This window comes from Idiotropiscis lumnitzeri, unplaced genomic scaffold, assembly GCF_059441095.1.
Source record: "Idiotropiscis lumnitzeri isolate Australia: NSW breed Sydney's pygmy pipehorse unplaced genomic scaffold, RoL_Ilum_1.0 HiC_scaffold_97, whole genome shotgun sequence".
In the NCBI taxonomy this organism is placed as follows: domain Eukaryota; kingdom Metazoa; phylum Chordata; class Actinopteri; order Syngnathiformes; family Syngnathidae; genus Idiotropiscis; species Idiotropiscis lumnitzeri.
Window position 1 is genome coordinate 309,337 of NW_028283635.1, and position 9,156 is coordinate 318,492.

The 9,156-nt window shown below is 42.0% G+C and overlaps 1 long non-coding RNA gene across 1 annotated transcript; it reads left to right on the forward strand.

Annotated features, from left to right (window-relative positions):
- Positions 1-5,502: 5,502 nt before the first annotated feature.
- Positions 5,503-7,175, forward strand: LOC148315565 (uncharacterized). The gene is made up of 3 exons (XR_015840807.1): positions 5,503-5,644; positions 6,305-6,424; positions 7,032-7,175. It is a non-coding gene; the product is annotated as an uncharacterized LOC148315565 (long non-coding RNA).
- The last annotated feature ends 1,981 nt before the right edge of the window (positions 7,176-9,156 follow it).

Consider the following 9,156-nt stretch of genomic DNA (forward strand, 5'->3'; position numbering starts at 1 on the left):
CTTAGCAAAGAGTCAAAAAGCATCGCTTCTTCCCGAACTTTCCATTCCTACGTTTTACAGGCGACCCTCTGCATTATAAAACCTGTATAGGTGCCATTGAACATGGGATTGAAGGCCGTACAAGTGATAACCGTGATCATCTTCAATTTTAGCTGCAGTATACTAGTGAACAACCACATGAGTTGGTGAAGAGCTGCATCCATATGGAACCTCTGACAGGATATACCAAAGCAAAACAAATCTTGAAGGAGTTTTATGGTGATGACTTCATGATAGCAGAAGCATATTTAAAGGAAGCCATGGATTGGCCAACAATCAAGTCTGAAGATGGTGTTGCACTTCAGTCTTTCACATTATTCCTTATGGGCTGTTCGAACATAATGGCAGATGTTAATTACATGGAGGACTTGGACAACATGGCTAATATAAAGGCATTGGCAAACAAACTTCCATACAGACTTATAGAATCTTGGAGAAAATTTGCCTGCAATCTCCAAGAAAGAACAAATAGAAGAGTGAAGTTTAAGGATTTTGTTGACAAGCACGAAAGATTTCTATAAAACAGAAAACAAAATCACAACACACAGAAACAACAAAATCAAAGAAAGTCTTCACAACAGTCATTGTGCCCGCCAAGATGGAAAACAACAAAACCACCACGCCAAAGGCAGAACCTGTTTCAGTGGATGCTATTGCCAAACCATGTGCTAATTGTAATGGAGAGCAACACAGTCTCACAATTGGTAAGGAATTTAGGAGAAAGCATCACAAGGATAAGATTGACTTCTTGAGGAGCAAGGGTCTGTGTTTTGCATGTTTGATGCACGGTCGCATTAGCAGTTGCTGGAAACAAAAGCTTCAATGTCAAGAATGCTCTAGACTGCATCCTACAGCACTACACATTGTCCATAAACTTCTGCAAAGAAACAGCCTAAGACGATTGTGAATAGCAGTACCTATTAAGCGCCCTCGTACAAACAACAGAAACCTGGGGTGTCACTGGGGCCTGTAAATAGGACTGCATCCTTTCAATAATTCCGGTATGGGTCAAGGCACAAAAAGGAACCAAGACAGTGGCGACTTACTGTCCGGTTTAAAAATGCCCTGACGCCTTTTTTAGACTGAAATAACTTACTAAAGTTTTCGTTTTGTGCCATTCAGAATGGGAGAGGGAGCCAGGAGGTGAAACAGCCGTCTTGCCAGTTCAATCCCGCACACCCTCTGACTCTCACCCTCCGTTCTGCCTTTTTATTGAAACTAACTCATCAATAACTAATCACCAGAAGACAGAAAAGCATCAACAACTAATCACCAAGAGACAGAAAACATCAATAACTCACGGTATAAAGGTCAGTTTAACTAAAGCATCAATAACTAATCACCAGGGACTCCAGCAGGCAGAAAATCATAACCCAAGGTCAGTTTAACTAAACACATCTTCAGGATACGGTGTCTGTGTGTGTGTGTGTTAAAATAACAAGTAAGTGTCTCTGTGTGTGTTCAACATTAATGAGTGTATAAAAACATGATTATGAATACACAAACTGATTACCTATCCTCAGCCCATCTTACATTTCCCCCCTGTTGTGGATTTAAAAATCATGTCCTTACGGCTTTAAGACAGATCATCATAATGAAATCATACAACAGTGTGATCATCAGTGGAGGAGCGAAAACCTCACATTAGGGAAAAATTCCCCTCCTCCCTTCCGGCGTAGAATGAGATCCTCATAATTTGATGACCATCAGGGAATAAAACTTGTCCCTGGGGTGACTTGGTGGAGGCCCTTGCCTCGTTGTAGGAGAGATAAGATAAGATAAGATAAGATAAGATGTCCTTTATTAGTCCCACAATGGGGAAATTTGAGGTGTTACAGCAGCAAAGATATAGATCACACAGAGTCGGCGGCGTAATGTAGCCGTTAATGTATAACATTAGCAGCAGACATTCAGAAAAAGCATGCAAATATACACAGTATAAACGTATCTAAGTGTAAGGAAACACTCCTAATGTTTGTCCATTATACGGAGGGGGAAACGCTGTAATGATAAAAACTACTGAATGATTGAAAATACTGCAATCATAAAAATATTCCAATGATAAAAGTACTGTAATGGTAAGAGTACTGAAATGATAGAAAAGTACTGCATGATAGAAAATACTGCAATGGTAAAAGTACTGTAATAGTAAAAGTACTGCAACGATAGAAAAATACTGCAATGATGAAAGTACTGCAATGGTAAAAGTACTGCAATGGTAAAAGTACTGTAATAGTAAAAGTACCGCAATGATAGAAAAATACTGCAATGATAAAAGTACTGCAATGATAAAAGTACTGTAATAGTGAACATCCTGCAGTGGTAGAAATACTACAGTGATAGAAGTATTGTAATAAGAATACTGTAATGGTAAACAAAATACATCATTGGTCAATATTTAAGTACACCCTTGGCTGAAAGTACAGTAGTAGTTAATATTGCATCCTAGGACTGCACAATTGCACTAATGCCCTCCCGTTTGTAGGCCTGACCCAATGTTCTTGTTAAAAAGTCTGACAGCAGTTGGCAGGAAGGAGCGGCGAAATCTCTCTTTGGTACAGCGAGGGTGTAAAAGTCTGTCACTGAAGGAGCTGTAAAGTGTTCTCAGAGTGTCATTGAATGGGTGGGCTGGTTTGTCCAGCATTGATGACAGTTTTGCCGTCATCCTTCTGCCCCCCACTGAGTCCACAGAGTCCAGGGAGCAGCCCAGGACAGAGCTGGCCCTCCTCACCAGTTTGTCCAGTCTCTTTTTGTCTCGGCCCGAGATGCCTCCTGCCCAGGAGACCACTCCATAGAAGATGACTGATGAAACCACCGAGTCATAGAAGTTCCTGAGGAGTGTTCCCCGAACGCCAAAGGACCTCAGCCGCCTGAGTAGGAAGAGTCTGCTCTGACCCTTCCTATAGAGAGCGTCTGTGTTGTCGCTCCAGTCCAGTTTATTGTTCAGATGAACACCCAGGTACTTGTAAGTTGAGACCCTCTCAACGTCTGTTCCCTGGATATTCACTGGTGCAGGTGGAGAGTGCCGACGCTTGCGGAAATCCACCACCAGCTCTTTGGATTTCCCAGCGTTGATTTGGAGGCGGTTCTGCTGACACCAGTCCACGAACCCCTGCGTAACCCCTCTGTACTCCCGATCGTCATCGTCAGTGATGAGGCCGACAATCGCAGAGTCATCAGAGAACTTCTGCAGGTGACAGGTTGTGGAATTGTATTTGTAGTCCGAGGTGTAGAGGGTGAACAGGAAGGGAGCCAGCACAGTTCCCTGCGGCGCTCCCGTGCTGCAGAGGAGCACGTCAGACACACAGTCCTGTGTTCTCACGTACTGTGGCCGGTTTGTGAGGTAGTTGTGAATCCATGTGATGAGGTGGTGGGCCACTCCCGCCTGCTCCAGCTTGTCTCCCAATAAGGCGGGCTGGATGGTGTTGAAAGCACTTGAGAAATCAAAGAACATGATCCTCACCGTGCCCCCCGCCTTCTCCAGGTGGAAGAGTGAAGTGTGGAGCAGGTAGATGATGGCATCATCCACATTGATGCCAGGCTGGTATGCAAATTGGAGTGGGTCCATTGAGGAGCTGACCAGGGGGCGCAGATGGACGAGGACCAGTCTCTCCAGGGTCTTCATCAGATGAGACGTCAGCGCCACTGGTCTGAAGTTGTTGAGCTCCTTCGGATGGGGTGTCTTTGGAACCGGAACCAGGCAGGATGTTTTCCACAGCTGGGGGACTCTGCCCAGCTTCAAGCTCAGGTTGAACATGTGCTGGACGATTCCACACAGCTGGTCTGCGCAGGATTTGAGGAGCTGGGAGCTGGTCCCATCTGGGCCTGCCGCCTTCCTCGCCTTCATCTTCCTCAGCTGGTTCTTCACCTGAGATGTTGTGAGGAACAAGGCTGAGCAGGAGGAAGTGGTGGTTGTCTGATGAGGCTGGGAACTGGAGCCTGTGGAGAGAGAGAGGGGCGAGAGAGGGGGAGAGAGGGTCTTGTTCGCAGTGGCAGGAGGGGTGGGTGGGGGCTGCATCAGGGAAGCCTGAGCGGGGTCAGACATTTGATCAAGCCTATTGAAAAATAGGTTCAACTCATTTGCCCACTGAAGCCCCCCCCCCCTTCTGGGTCTTACCTGCTTGTCCGTGGCCTGAGATGGTCTTCAGGCCCCTCCAGACATCCCTGGCATTGTTCCGCTGCAGTTGTTCTTCCATCCGCATCCTGTAGGACAGCCGTCCTTACCTCCCGGATCTTCGTGTATGGTGTGTGTGTGTGTGCACGTGTGAGGACAGGGGCAAGAAGTCCATGTGTTTTTACGTTTCAGTGTCCAGTTTGAGTTCGTCATTCTCAACATTAATCAGGTTGTAATGGTACATTTGGGCAACAAACCTACGATTAACCATCGTCTTTGTCATAAAAATAATGCAACATGAACAGACTACACATAACAAAATGAAAACTATAATTATCCCTATATATTGTTTTTTAAATTCTTCATAGTGGTCATAACATCAATAATTGTTTCATTTTTATTAAAAATTTAAATGCAGTAATGTACTCCAATCAAGGCTGATATTCCTTTATGTACGTCATTAATTTCCAAACAATATCTAATCTTTTTGTTCTGTGGCTTCAACATATTTATCATCTCATCAATATTAGCACCACAGAGTACTGAGTTTCGAGATCCTCACAATAGTCGTTCTCAAAATGATATTTTATTTTTATCAATTTAGCTTTGTTAAGGTAAGATATTTTATTGACAATCTAACATTAATATGCAAAGAACATGTACATTAGTACGAAATGTAAAAGAAAATTGTGGTGGGGGGGTGCGAATTGTTTTCTTCTTGGTAGGGGGGGCATGACAGGAAATAATTGAGAACCACTGGTCTAGTCACACACCAGCTCGGGTTCATTCCCTACCAGAGAAATGACATTCCATGTCCCCAGAGCTAGGCGCTTTATGTTGCCGGGGATTGGACTGCCTTTGACTGCCTCCTAGCTCAAAGGAAACCCAAATTCTTTGGTCCCGCCCACTGGTAGTGAGCCGAAGCCCTTGTATTAAATAATAAATAAATACATAAAATAAAAAAATTAATAAATTTAAAAAACGGACCGATCCACTGCTTGGGTTAGTTTGACCCACCTTGAGATCCGTTCCCACTCAGTGACAGTGTCTACAAGCCACTGCCACCAGGCCAGTGAACCCAACGTCCAGGCAGTGACAAAAAACGTGATCAAATTACATTGCTCATCATAAGGTGTTTGTGAGACGCTCTTTGTATGTTTCCTCAATTAAGACCTGTTTTCCATTGGTGTATTTGAAAAAAGTGGTGAACCTGTTAAATTCACTACAAAACGTTAAGAAGATGAAAGTAATGTTTGAAGGAATATTATTTTTCTATCGACGTGCCGGCGGGCGGGCACAGATAGAGAGTGATAAAGCAGCACCACCCGCGCGGGGCGTGCTGACGAAAAGGCAAGCGCTCCTCCTCTCATCTCGTCCTTATTAAGACAGAAAAAAGACGCTGTTGAATTTGACCTATTCGCAGTTCGAGCAGGTGCTTAACGCTGGAGAATATCACCACTTCGAAGTTCGAACTGCTGTTGAAACGGAGAGGTAAGTGTTTTTCGTTGGGTTTTTTTCAAAACATGCGTCGAGTGCATTTGTTCATAGTTAGAGATAGTTGTGTGGAAAACACTATACAAAGTAGCACCATGGATGTGGGCCTACAACACTGGCCTAGCAAACATGTGCTCCTACATCGACATAATTGACGAGCTCCAGTTAAGCATTGAATAATTATAAAACGTCATGGTGCTTTTACTCATTTAAAGAACTAAACCGACGCGTATTGTCATCCGGTGGTCAGGTTTGCATTGAATGTGAGCACGAGGGACGCTAGCTTGTTGCGTTAGCTTTGCGGAGCTAACAGCTTGCACTTTTGTTATAGAACCACAGAATGCAAGTACCATGATAATTTCTGTCATTAATTTTTGTGTAAGACACGATGTTCACTGGTTAATTACATGATTCTTAAAGCAAAGGTTACTGTGAATGCAATTTTGGTAAGATTTTTGTAGTCACACTGCATAAATCTGTCTGTGTCTGTTGTTTAAACTTCAATATAAACTATTATGGTTGAAATCGTTAATTGGGATGGAGGAATTGATATTTTTTTAATTTATAATTTATTTTTCTTACACTGATATTGTTAAAACTCCATTTAGCCCATAGTATTAATAATTCTCAACACAATACTGTCTTTTTTCTTTATAGAATAAACAATGCCTTCCCTGAGATGCAGGAAGTCCCCAAAGCAGGATACTATTGAACATGCAGTCAAGGGTCTGGACAAGACTGCAGAGTTAGAAGCGAAGTATATAAACTAATTTAAAGGTATGATGTTAACGCTTTTGCTAAGATATATTATTGTTTTCTGATAACCAAGCTGACATCGTTTTTTAAGTGGTTATTTTACATTAAGAGTGTCTTGACCTTTTCTTTTGCCACTTTTGTCAGTTTCAAGTTATTTCAGTGAGTGTGAAACCTGATGGTAGGAGTTCTATCTAAATTAAGGCTGTACTTGATGACGCCCTCCGGCATTTTTATACCACAATAGACCGGTGAACAAGTCCGATATTGATAGTCTAGTGTAAAGCACGTAATACGTCACAGAGATCACGTGACGCGATCCAATATGACTGTGTACAGTGTATGTCATTGTTTTGAAACTAAATAATCTTAAAGTTTTTTTTTTACGTAACCAGGTGCAATTGACATTTGTACTTTCAGTCCTAATACATACTGGCTAATGCAATGCTGGAAAATGAATTTTGGCTGGTCTGTTCCTTTAAAATCATAAAGAAGGGCTCTGCTCTATCCCTCACAAGAAGCAATGTTTCAAACCACCCTACATTAGTATAGTGGCCCAAATGAATATGATGACTCCTTATTTGTGTGCTTAAAAATATGACGAAGCTAACTTGATTTCCCTGTTAACTAGGTCGAGGAGTATTTACCAAGGCCCCTTTCAGGAAAGACGACTTTATTCTTTATTATGGAGTACAGAGGAAAATTGATAGATTCTGATGAATCTCAACGCAGGAAGATGGATGGAAGAGGCACTGTCTTTTTGTTTGACTTCCGCCGGCAAGAAAAAACTTGGAGGTGAGGCAAAGATTGAGATGTTATCTTAGTTTTGTTTTTATTTAAAAAAAATAAACACATACTCATCCCATAAGTGTTAGGGGAAAAATCATTCTCTAAGCAAAAATGTATAATTACTTTTATTCATGCGTTGAATCTGTACAAATGAAAATATAGATCATGAAGTCTCAAAGACAAGCTGTTAATAGGGTCTGATTCCAATAGAAATTTCTTGTATGATTTGATTTAGATTTAAAAATTGTGGATTTCCTATTTTTATGTTTTGTGTACACAAGATTGTCTCAAAGATTAATTTCTGACATTGATTGAATAATTGTTTTTTTTTTTTTTTAATCTATTTTAAGTGTTGATGCAGCTCAAGAAGATGGCAGTCTGGGAAGACTGGTTAATGATGACCACATGCACCCCAACTGTAAAATGAAGAAGATGACAACAGAGGACAGACCACACCTCTGTCTGTTTGCGCTCCGAGACATTGATGTTGGCGAAGAAATAACTTAAGACTATGGACCAGCTGGCCTTGGAGAACACAGGTTTGTAAGATGCATCTTTAAGTACAATAACAGAGCCCACTTGTGGTGTTCTGGTGATGTAGTTTCCAATTAGTTTGGCAATCTAATAAATGTATGTGAAGTTTCTATGGAAGTTGAACATGATGACTGACTGGGGGAGTTCTCCATTGTCCACTATCTGTAATTCAAATTTGTGGGTCTGAGTCAAAGTTTGGCTCTGCAGGAACAACGAACTGGTCAGGGAGTGACAGTATTACAAAGTTCTGCGTTACTCCTTTCTGGGCGGTGGCCCTGTTAGGCCATCATATGCCATATTGCAAATATCCCCATTGTGGGACTAATTAAGGACATCTTTATGTTGTGGTTTCCCTACCAGAACCAGCACCAACCCTGTATATTCATGATATAAAACACTGTTTCAATTTGATATTTAGCCTTTCTATACTGTAAAAATAGAAGACCCCAGGCTTTCCTGCGCGCCCTTGCCCAATTGGTGGTGTTCAGGAGACAACCTGGGACTGAAATATCAGTCACAACCAGTGTTGTTTTCGTCACTGATGACTATGACGAAAATACTTCGTTAACGCCCCTTTTTTAATGACGATGACAAGCTATACGAGGTTCTTTTATGACGAAAACATGACGTGATGTACATGAATTTTTTTCGTTGACTAGACAAAATTGTTAGCATGTGGTTCATAAATTATTTTATGTTGCTTTTAGTGAAATAAAGCCACAACAGTTGCCCAACAAAATGTTTTGCTTCTCTGCTTATTTTGGAGCAGTGAGTATTGATTCCACTGTTGCCACTTTTTTCTGTTTGTAATGAAGAATCCTTAGTAGTCCATCCAAAAGTCTTTGTTATTGGGTGGAAACCTTGAATGCCTTGTTTTAACTCAAATGGACTTAAACCCATCCATCCATCCATCCATCCGTTATCTGTACCGCTTCTCCTCACTAGGGTCGCGGGGGGTGTTGGAGCCTATCCCAGCTGTCTTCGGCAGTAGGCGAGGTACACCCTGAATTGGTGTCCAGCCAATCGCAGGACATGCATAGACGAACAACCATCCACGCTCACACTCATGCCTCGGGGCAATTAGAGTGTCCAAGCAACTTGCCATGCATGTTTTAAGAATATGGGAGGAAACCGGATTACCCAGAGGAAACCCACGCAGGAAGGCCGGAGCCAGAATCGTACCTACGACCTCAATATTGTGAGGCCATCATGCTAACCAGTTGGGCCACCGTGCCGCTTGGACTAAAACCTTTGTGAATAAATTGACGAAAACTAGGGTAAAACTTTTTTTGCGTTTCCGTCGATTAAAACTGGACTAAAACCCTTTTTTTAGTTTTCGTTGACTAAAACTGGACTAAAACTATAACGAATTGGGATGACTAAATGTGATGTAAACAAATCAGCACTTTGTCCAAATGACTTGGACAAAATCT